We start from the raw sequence: 11,182 nt of genomic DNA on the forward strand, positions 1-11,182 counted from the left end.
CACACACACACACACACACACACACACACACACACACACACAGTGGCTCTGAGGTCTTATTGTGCCTCACTGACACATAATGTAAAGAACAAAAGACAAAATCAGCACAAAGAAGCATTGCACCCTAAAACAAACGCACCGCCCCTTGACAAAACCATGAATTATTATCCACTCTTAAAGAAACAGTGTTTCTGAGTCAGAGGATGAAAATACATTCTCTTCACAAACTACTAAAGGTGGATGGAGACCGACTGCTCCACCGGACCACAACTCACCGCAGCGAGGCCTCACCGGAGGATGCAGTTTTGTGAGTCAGTGTGAGAGAACACAGGCTACAAGGTTGGTGACAGAGTGTGGCCACTTCCCAGAAAAAGTGCAGCCCTTTCCCACGCAGGGTATTTCTCTAAACACATCGCCCTGGGGGCACACGTCTGGGATGAGTCACTCCTCGGGAGGTATCCCTCCACGACAGGCTTCGGCGAGTCGAAAATGGCATTTACGCCTCAAGACTGATTGATATCGCCCTCTCTGAGTTCAGAACGCTGACCTTTCTATAAATAGGAAAGTGGGTTGCGTATGGATTCATGACGGGCTTAAAAACTGTATACAGACAATATACAGAAGTATACAAATGGATCTGCGAGAGGCGTTTGAGCTGCTCAACTATTCTCTTTTCTTCAACCCATATTTAACTAGAGCAATGATTTTGGGATCAGTCATTACAAATTCAGGTTGTGCAGAAAGTGCACATTGTACGAACCCAAACCACTCTCTCTCTCTCTCTCCTCATTTCCTGTTAAGAAATGCAAACAAGTTAATATCTCTGACTACATACTGTGGTGAAAAAACTAATTCACCCGCCGTTGAGTCTTTTTGAACTGAAATGAAGAATATCGTCAAACAGAACTTGTCTTTAAAATATTATATTGTATTCTTGCAAGAAGAGGCACAGTTGTACAGAGTCACAAAGAGTCTGCAGAAGTGTACACTATAGACTTAAATTCATACAGAGTTATAAAGAGTGTTCAAGGGTGGAGGCCTGTGTACTGGAACATCCTGTTTTATCCCGTGCAGGCCATGCAGTTAAAGAAGTATAAGAAGTTCTTTATCTGTGTTACAACAGAAACACAGATGCATACGTTTTATCCTTAAGGCATAGAACATGTGAACATACAATAGGTACTTGTTATCCAACACACAGAAGAAGAGGACATTTGAATTCATTAGGGACACAGGTCACATGTTTTATACTGTTTGTGAAGATAATCCATTCAATCGTATTTACATTTATGTATTTTTTACATGATGTACCTTTATTAACACCTTATTTTGAAAACTGGACGTAGTCACACACGCATCCTTCCGCTAACTTGCCCAACTCCATCACTGTCAGCTCATGTGGGCCGTTTAAACACGTTTACGGTCAGGTGATTTGACCCAAACATTTTAAGGAATAAGAGGAAACAAGCTTTTGTTTTCTCAAGATACACAGATGTTTGAATCATGTCCTTTCAGGGCTTCCGCACAAGTCACCTGACTCAATAAGGAAGTGTTTCTGACCACCTCACTACACTAAACCATTCCATTCCACAAAGAACAAGCAGTGCTACAGCTCTCTCGTAAAGCACAATGAATGCTGGGGAATAAAGGATTGGGTGTCAGTTAGATGTTTCATACGAGCCGATACAATGCCTTAGTTTCAATAGCAAAATAAGACTTCGCTTCCCCCATACCTTACTTTGAGAATACATGTATTTCTTTCATTTTTGTTAAAAACAAAGCCAACGTTTTTAACAACAGTCATGTATCTAAGCACAAAGAGCCAGGCAGGCCTTTCATAAACCAAAATAACATGCAGGGGAAAGTGGCTAAATCTTGGTGATTGTGAAACATTCGGATTGAAGAATAACTTACTAAGATACTTGATACACTTTTTAATAATTGCTACAATACCCAGCACATTTTCAGATGTGGGCAAAGAAAAGGGATCTCTTGTGATCGTTGCATCCATTTGTAAATGTAGGATCTCTGATTGAACGAAGCAAATACTTCAATACGTGGCAGAACAGTTCAAAGCATTTGACACGGTGAGCAACACAAACCTCTGCGACAACATTAACGACAGCACTTTATCACAAAAGACATTTTGACCTGTCACAGTGGAAAGGAAATCACAGGTGTGCATGAAATAAATGATGACTGAACTCCATTTAGCTGCTTGTGCTCTGTGCTGTCGGGGCTCACTGGGACAGCACAGAGCCATTGTTAATGTTAGTAGTATCACATGTGCTTTTCCTGCTACGACAAGTCAAAATGTCTGCTGTGAAAAAGGACTATTTAAAGGCCCAGCACACCCACACGGGTTCGATCAATACCTCTGGCTGATGAGGCCTCTTGCCAGGTAAAACGTTGGGTGGATCTATGCTGGAATATGCACGATGTCAAACTCTGTGCACCCATACATCCTCATGAAGACGTCTGACCAGGTTTGTAGCATGGGGGACAACGCCTGTGTGGGAGGACACATCTGTCTTCAACACACAGCCCTGTTTCTTTTACTCAGCAGTCGAACACATCAAACGCCTCTTCTTCTAAAGTCAACCTTAGGTCCACTAAACGACAGCTGGTCTTTGTGTTCCGAGATCTTATGATGGATTCTCGTAGTGACCCTTCACGCCGCTGTAATCTGCCACTTTAAATCACTTCAGCACAGGTGCTGAGGAATGATATGCTGGCTACGAGGGGCAAAGGATAACCACTGTTATCGTTAGAAGGTGTGAACTGCTTTGAAGGCGTACTTGTGTGTAATGGAAGGTCTGTTTTGGAGTACGGCCAGCTCCTTTTCTGTGTGTTTAGACTGGAGACTGTGCATTTGTTATTAAGTATTAAACACTTCCTATAATTTAGAGGTGTGTAGCTAATCATTACGGACCCTGTGCACAGGAGGGCATTTTGGACTCCCTAATTAATCTCTCTCACCCTCTACTCCCTCCTGATATCTACTCATCCACAACTCATAAGCCTCACATACTCATCAGTTTACAGACCCATCTGCAGCTGACAGGTTACAGGTTCTGCGCAAAATCCAGACAGACGTCAGAGCCAAACATTCACAGGTTGCCCTCTTTTCAAATTCTGTCAAGTGAGGACATTTTTTGTGATGATCTGCAGGGACAAAAAAACAACTAATAAAAGTGTATTTCTGCTTGTTCCAGTTTGTCTCAGATTACAGATTTGCTTAAAGTATCATAATTTTTGAGAAAGCTGTGCAGTTTTGCAGATTTCAGCCAAACCCTTAAAAGAAGACCACAGTTGGGGGAGAATAAAAAAGTATCAGCAAATGTCTGCACTGCAAGATCTCTAAGGGGAATTAAGCAAATACACTGCAGGCCCATATGACGGATTATAGCACCCAATCTCAAATATGACATATTCCATCATGGATAACAGCCAGGGGGGGTTACGTGCATGTGAATGTAAACACAGGCCGGATTACGGGCATCTCTACATCTCAGCGTTACCAAGAGACGTGAAGGTAACCCCCGCTCACGTCAGCAAAACCCCGTTACATAACAGCTCGTCTCCAACTTTAATCATTCCGAATCAATCCGTGCTGCGCCGCCGAGGCCGCGCGCGGCCGCCTTTGCGCACATGACCGAGCGGGCCATGTAGGGACCGCACTGGCGGAATGTGCAGGTGTCATCGCTCGCTATTGGATTACTGTGGGAATTCCCTACGTCATTTTCTTTTCATGCATCGCTTTCGAAAGACGCATGCATGAACTCCCCCCTACAAAATCCATCAATTATCCCCTTTCGGTGCAAAACCACAACAACAACACGAGCAGAACACGCTACGAATAAGAAGGCGCTGCGGTTGTTTAATGACAGATTCATCTGCTTTTGGGCATCATCATCGTCGCCACCACCATCATCAATATCACCATCGCTGCTGGATGCCATGAACACCTACACGGTCCCTCTATTCCTGTCGGCGCACTGGACGGTAGAGGCTTACCTTTGACGCAGAGGTGCGGGATGCGAGGAGAACGGTGCGTGGATGATGACAGCGCCACCACCAACACCTGCTCGGTGGTTTCTGCGCGGGGATATCACGGTTTAGGTCGTTATCCCTGCAGTCCAAATGAGGCGGGACGGGCGAGGTGCCGCGTTAGACCCACCCTCCCTCCCTCTCAGATCCCGAGCCAGGGGGCTGCTTTGGGCTGGGAGTCACGTATCGAGACGGTATCCCTCTGAAAAAAGCCGCGGCGCTGCAGAGGCACCTCGGCCCTCTCCGTCCAGAGGTGTGCGCATAAACTCCACCGGCACCTCCCCGCACTCTGTCCGCACAGGAGGCGGCTGTTGCCGCTGCTGCTGCTGCTGCTGCGGGCTTCAGGCGTGCAGCTAATACAGGCACCGCATCCTTATTCGCCCTCTCTGCATCGCAATGCGCTACAGTCAGTCCCGACGTGCAGTGCCCACCAGCACATGCACACGCGCACACACACCAACAAATGTGACTGGGCCGAGCATGTAACCGCTGTCAGCCCCAAAAGAAGAAGAAGAAGAAGAAGAAGAAGAAGAAGAAGAAGAAGAAGAAGAAGAAAAACGTAGCCTACCGGAGGATGGCGTAATGTTCCTGGGGGGCGCGGAGGGACTTATTCAGAGGACTGTCGCGCCTGAGATGTAGTTTTTTCCCCCGTTGATAACGTGTATATAGACACACACACACACGCTGCATTGTAATGTGGGAAAATGTCAGAGTGGGAGGTGACTAGAGAGAGAGAGAGAGAGAGAGAGAGAGAGAGAGAGAGAGACCGCGCGCACTGAATGTAGTCAACCTGTAGAACAATGATACTGAATACATACACCTAACTGCAGTTTTATAGGCCTTCTTTACTTCTATAGGCTTCTACATTTCAGATGTAAACAGTGTATTATTGATATCTTAACATTAGCATTGTACCATTTTATATACAAAACATATGGTCGATACGAGGCATTGTTAGAGATTGCACAATTCAACAGTACACAGAGTGGTTCAAAAGATCCACATCGACCATTTACAACAATAAGATGTTGCTTCTGCATTGATGCATCAGTTATAACAAGAACAAGGGCGTAGGTTTGAGACCAAACCTACGCCCCCCCGGCCATCTAAAAAAGTCTTAGTTGATATCAGGGGCGTTTCTAGGATTCAAAGAAAGGGGGGGCTTAGCCCCAAGGGGAGTGGCATGTTTGCACGCAGCAATTTTTTTTGGGGCCCATTTGGGGTGGATATCCATTGTTTCAGACAGTTCATAGATTGGTTCAATCAGAAAGAGTGTGATTTTGCTCTGTAGTTTTGCTTGCATTCAGTATATGATAACACCAGAGACAGAATTTCAGGGTCATAGTGAAATTTGACAACACAAATATGAACTTTTCTCAAATAAAGAATATCCGCGTCATTCCCAAATCCTAATTCTTAAAGGGACCGCACACAATGGATGGAGAATGGACCTGACCGTGTCAACTTTATATCATTAAGTATGATGATAGGCTATTGGATTGTAATTTGGGGGAGAAAACATACAAACCAGAACGCACATACATATGTAGCATGTTAGAGTTATAAATAACTTGTCCATGTGAGAAACAATAGTTTAATTTAATGACATCACCAAAATAAAAATATATATATTTTTTTCTTCTTTTTTTTTTTAAAGCCAATAATGCCAAATTATTTGGGGGGACTGAAGAACATTTGAGGGGGGCTTCAGCCCCCCTCAAATGGGCCTAACGACACCCCTGGTTGATATTATGTTGAACAGGCAAACTTTATTAAAATATATTAACATTTGTGTAACTTGGAACTGATTTAAACATAACAGTAACAAAAACTTAGTTTAAATACAAAACAGTATTCTGCACCAAATAAATAATAATAATAATAATAATAAATAATTAAATAAATGAATAAAAAACGTTCTGCTAAAATGCCAATATACGTAACAGTATATTCTATATCCAAAATATATATAAAAAACTTTTCCCAGTTGTGCAGCCAAAAAAAGACTAAAAAAATAAAAAATAAATCTATTCTGCAGCACTTAATAGGCTACAAATAAAGTGCTTTCCTCCTTTATGCAATTATTAGTAGTGCTGGGCAACGATTACAATTTTTTAATCGCGATTAATCGCATGGATTTTTTGCGATTAATCGCGATTAATCTCATTGTTATGGCAAAGTTCAATAATGAATTCAAAAGTAGTGTATTGCGCACTTTTATTTTAAAAGTACTGCTATATGAACAAAAGGGCAATAACATTTGGTTTGCAAACACTTTAAACAAATCAGGTGCTTTTTAACAGCAGTATTCCCTTTGCACAGTAGCGATCATATTTCTTGCACTATCTGTGCTCAGTGTGTGACTGTATGTGAAACGTTCCACTGCTGTGCAACAGGAATAAAATGTTTCAGCACGTTTCAGCAAAAATGTCTGTCTTCATGACAGTCAGAGCATGTGAATGCAGCTCTACTGTTCATCAATATAATGCTGTAACTCAGAGGTGATGATGGTTAACCAGTGATCAAAGAATAAGGACACTTTACCCACAATTTAGGTGTATTTTCCCTTTAACTCACGAGATGCGGGTAGCATGTTTTATACTTAATGTGAATATAATTCATACTTTGTTGGCATCTTATTCTGAAAACCGGATGTTCGTCTGAAGAATGGAATGAGAAGCTCCACCTGCATCCTGGATCCTATCCCATCTAATCTGGTCAAGGACTGTCTCCCAGCTATCTCACCATTCATCACAGTCATCATTAACTCCTCCCTCAGCTCCGGTTCAGTCCCCGACACACTTAAACTGGCTGCTGTCACCCCCATCCTCAAAAAACCTGGACTTGACCCTGACACCATGAGCAATTTCCGTCCCATTTCCAATCTTCCCTTTCTGTCAAAAATACTGGAACGCATTGTCGCCACACAACTCAAAGCCCACCTCATCTCCAACGATCTGTTCGAGCCATTTCAATCCGGTTTCCGTTCACAGCACAGCACTGAAACAGCCCTCCTCAAAGTCACCAACGACCTCCTCCTCTCCTCCGACGCTGGTCACCTCAACATTCTCATCCTCCTCGACCTCACTGCAGCTTTTGACACCATCAACCACAACATCCTTCTCTCCCGCCTCGAATCCTCCCTCAACATCACCGGAACTGCTCTCTCCTGGATTAAATCATATCTCACAAACAGACAACAGTTCATCAGTATCAACAACTGCACCTCCTCCACTGCTCCTCTGTCTCAAGGCGTCCCCCAGGGTTCAGTGCTTGGTCCTCTTCTGTTCATCCTCTACTTGCTCCCTCTTGGTAACATCATCCGTCAACATGGTCTTCACTTTCACTGCTACGCCGATGATGTCCAGCTCTACATCTCCACAAAGGCCATTACCACTGCTACTCATTTGCATCCATGCAAATCATGGATGCAAACCAACTTCCTCAAACTGAACTGTGATAAATCTGACATGATCATCATCGGTCCCACATCCCTCACCAAAACCAGTCACAACTTCTGCCTCACCATCGACAGCTCCACTCTGTCTCCCTCCCCACACATCCGCAAACTTGGAGTCATGTTCGACAGCAACCTCTCCTTTGAACACCACGTCAAACAAATCACCAGAACTGCCTTTTTCCACTTAAAAAACATAGCCCGTCTCCGCCCATCACTCTCCTCATCTGCTGCTGAAACTCTGATCCACGCCTTCATCACCTCAAGAATTGACTACTGCAACAGCATTCTCCACGGCACATCATCCAAAATCCTAAATAAACTCCAGTACATCCAAAACTCTGCTGCTCGCCTGCTCACCCACACCCGCTCCCGTGACCACATCAACCCTGTTCTCCAGAACCTCCACTGGCTCCCCGTCCCACAACGGATCCAATCCAAAATCCTTCTCCTCACTCATAAAGCCCTCCACAATCAGGGCCCCTCCTACCTCACCGACCTGCTTCACCACCACACTCCATCCTGTCGGCTCCGCTCCTCTGATGCCAACCTCCTGTCTCTTCCACTCAGGACCAAGCACCGGACATGGGGTGACAGAGCCTTCTCCATATCTGCCCCCTCCCTCTGGAACTCTCTCCCCAAACACATCCGAGACTGCACTGACCTTTGCTTTGCACATTCAAATCTCAAATCAAAACCCACCTGTTCAAAACTGCTTTTAATGTGTGACCACTATTGTGTATTTTATGTGTTTTTAGTGTATTGCTTTTTATATATATATATATATATATATATATATATATATATATATATATATCTATCTCACTGGTTTAAGAGGGTTGTCTGGTAACCACAGGGTCAACGGTTCGATCCTCGACTGGGACGTGCCACGTGTCGAAGTGTCCCTGAGCAAGACACTGAACCCCCGGCTCCCCGGGCGCCTGTCATTGGCAGCCCACTGCGATGGGTCAAATGCAGAGGTCTAATTTCGTGTATGTGTATATTCTATAATGTAAAGTGTCTTTGAGTTTTATGAAAAGCGCTATATAAATAAAATGTATTATTATTATTATTTATTATTAAGAAACCGGATGTTGTCTCACGTTAATCTTTCCGCTAAGGCCAAATCCCAATGTCCCCCCTAAACCCTCAAACCCTGAACCCTGAAGGACTTACTGACGTCACCTGGTAAGTGGGTGAGTGTGAGAGACTGAGAGGGCTTGAGATGGTGTAAATAGGAATGGGACAGCACTTTGCTGCAACATATCACGTTACCATGAAAACGACAAAAAATATGATGTATAATTGTGTGTATTTATTTTAAACTTTGTACTCCCTGATATTAAATTCTTCAGGCTCTTTCCTCACTAGATGAGAGGTAACTTCATATAATCTATTTACTCGTTTTTGTCAAAACAGCTTCAATGACAAAATCAAATATTTGATGAATAATAAATATCTTCTGATTTCATGTTTATCTTTTGTTCCATCTTTAACCCTTGATGTTTCTGAGTACATTTATTATGACAGGCTGAACACACGTGAGCCGTCCTCTTTGTTTACCTTTCTTTTTACGTCTCATGAGTCCACTGGTTACCCCGTGTTTAACGTCACATTGCAATGATTTGTGGGTAATTCCCTTAGGCTAAGTCAGCATACCATGCTGACTTACGGAAAGGGTTCATAAAGGGCTCACAATGTCTGCCGAGAGCCCTCAAACACTCGATGATTTGACAGTGGGACAGCCCTAAACCCTCACGGACTTCGCGAGAGCGCGACTCAAAGTCCGTGAGTCCGTAAGGGGGGACATTGGGATTTGGCCTAACTTTCACGGTCCTTCGCTCGCTCCCGATCTGTGCCGTTTGAATGCGTGAATTTCACGTGAAAGTGTCTGCTGAGTTGACCACGGATATCGGAGTGTCTGAGGCAATTAAAATCAACAAAATATTGGTGGGGACAATTGTGTCTTTCCCAAACTTTGGTCGTGACTAGTCCCTATGGACCCTACGCCCTTGAGTTATAAGTATGCAATATTGAGATATATCACTCTTGCATAATGACTACAGTCAATGCTTTACTGAGGTAACATTTTGAATGCAGGAGTTTGACCTGAGTATCTTTACTTTGAGGTGTCGCTGCTTTTACTTTGAAGGATCAGAGTAGGCTTACCTCTTCCACCACTGATGGCGCCCCGTCTTTCCCCAGTAGACCTGCGCAGGTGAACGACACCTCCTGTTAGCCTTACACTCGTTTATGCCGGATTGACGCCCATGTATTCTGCACTGTTAACCATGGTGAAACGAGGCTCCTGCATAGACACAGTAAAGTGACGTTAAACGTGGGGGAAGTATACATTCATCCAGCCGTGTTTGCAACTTCACTCTTCCCACTGTCGCGGGCTGTATTCAGGTGTTGTCTGGGACACTGCGCCCCCCGGTGGCCGGCCGGCAGAGGTGCAACGGTACTCCAAAAGTCATTGACACAGCAAAAGGAGATGCAGTTCAAATGGTGAAGATGAAGAGCAGTGAAGAGCTGCTTTGAAGTTGACGAGGTAGTTGGGGCGGGCGCTGTGGTGGAGGGAGGTTTGCAGCTGCGCTAACGTTATCCAATCTCAATAGAAGTTACATTTCTATGGCCTCAAATACCACAGCCCAACTTAACTGAACTGGCTTACAGCTGCAGTGAGCATGTTTTCACCACCAGGGGACAGAAAGACAGCAGAGCAAATAATAGCAATGAGCCAACTAGCTAGACAAACTTGGTGTGGCTAATAATGTGTTAGCAAATGACTGGCTGACATTATTTAGCGTCATTCCTTTTGAGGTTTCTGTTCGGGCGCCCGTTGAACACATATGTCCAGTATTCACTTACCTCTGGTTTGATAAGAGAAAAGACTCCCAAACTAAATGTTCCACTTTCTTCATCAGTAATTGGTCCTTTTTAGCTCTCTTTGTGGCGCGTGACAGGTCGGTGACAGGTCAGTTAGCTCGAGCTCCTGACTTGGAGGCGGCATGCCTACGTGTTTCAGTGACATCAGCAGTATTAGTAGCTACTACTAATACCTTCCCTTTCGGTTATTTGATGCCGTGTTAATATTTAATGCACCTTGAAAGTCACAATGAAATAACTAAACACACCTCATAGATAAATTCATACATTAACTGCTTTTGGTGAGTAATTCCCCCTGGTCTAAAGACTACATTAATTTAACATGTCAGGATGGCCGAGCGGTCTAAGGCGCTGCGTTCAGGTCGCAGTCTCCCCTGGAGGCGTGGGTTCGAATCCCACTTCTGACAGTAATTTTAGGCGCATCACTGTCCCAGAATGAGTACTCACCGGTGAGAATTTCTCATCTGTCACTACGATATATTCCCACAGGTGTTTCTACATACTGCCCATATTTGGACTAAGTTTGTGTCCTTCTAGTGTTCCAGCAAGATCTCCTTCACTCCCATGTTGGACCTGTTCAGGCGTGATAACTTGCACCTTTATTATTCTTATAAACTCATGTCGTTTGATGATTTTACAGCCCCACCTACCTTCAACCAGAGCAGAGTTCTAAACAGCCAGAATAAGAGAAAACATCCGTTTGTGTGTGCCAGGCCCTTAACGCATATTCATTTCCTACTCGTACCCATAACGTGTTATTTTTCTTGGTTTTATTGCAACAACAAT

At 44.1% G+C, this 11,182-nt stretch overlaps 1 protein-coding gene and 1 non-coding gene across 7 annotated transcripts in view; one reads left to right on the plus strand and one right to left on the minus strand.

The window, feature by feature from the left end:
- Window positions 1–10,884, minus strand: part of hecw2a (HECT, C2 and WW domain containing E3 ubiquitin protein ligase 2a) — a 44,377-nt gene extending 33,493 nt beyond the window's left edge. For 4 of the 6 annotated variants that reach the window (XM_031870163.1, XM_031870160.1, XM_031870161.1 and 1 more), the window contains exon 1: window positions 4,018–4,766. The gene's annotated coding sequence lies outside the window, so the exon portion shown is untranslated. Of the gene's footprint in view, window positions 1–4,017; window positions 4,767–9,676; window positions 9,816–10,378 lie in introns of those variants that run through there. The other 2 variants (XM_031870159.1, XM_031870158.1) reach the window with 2 other exon arrangements.
- trnal-cag (transfer RNA leucine (anticodon CAG)) lies at window positions 10,721–10,803 on the plus strand. The gene has a single exon. It is a non-coding gene; the product is annotated as a tRNA-Leu (tRNA).
- Window positions 10,885–11,182: the final 298 nt, after the last annotated feature.

This window comes from Anarrhichthys ocellatus, unplaced genomic scaffold, assembly GCF_004355925.1.
Source record: "Anarrhichthys ocellatus isolate YVR2014 unplaced genomic scaffold, GSC_Weel_1.0 scaffold51, whole genome shotgun sequence".
NCBI lineage: Eukaryota > Metazoa > Chordata > Actinopteri > Perciformes > Anarhichadidae > Anarrhichthys > Anarrhichthys ocellatus.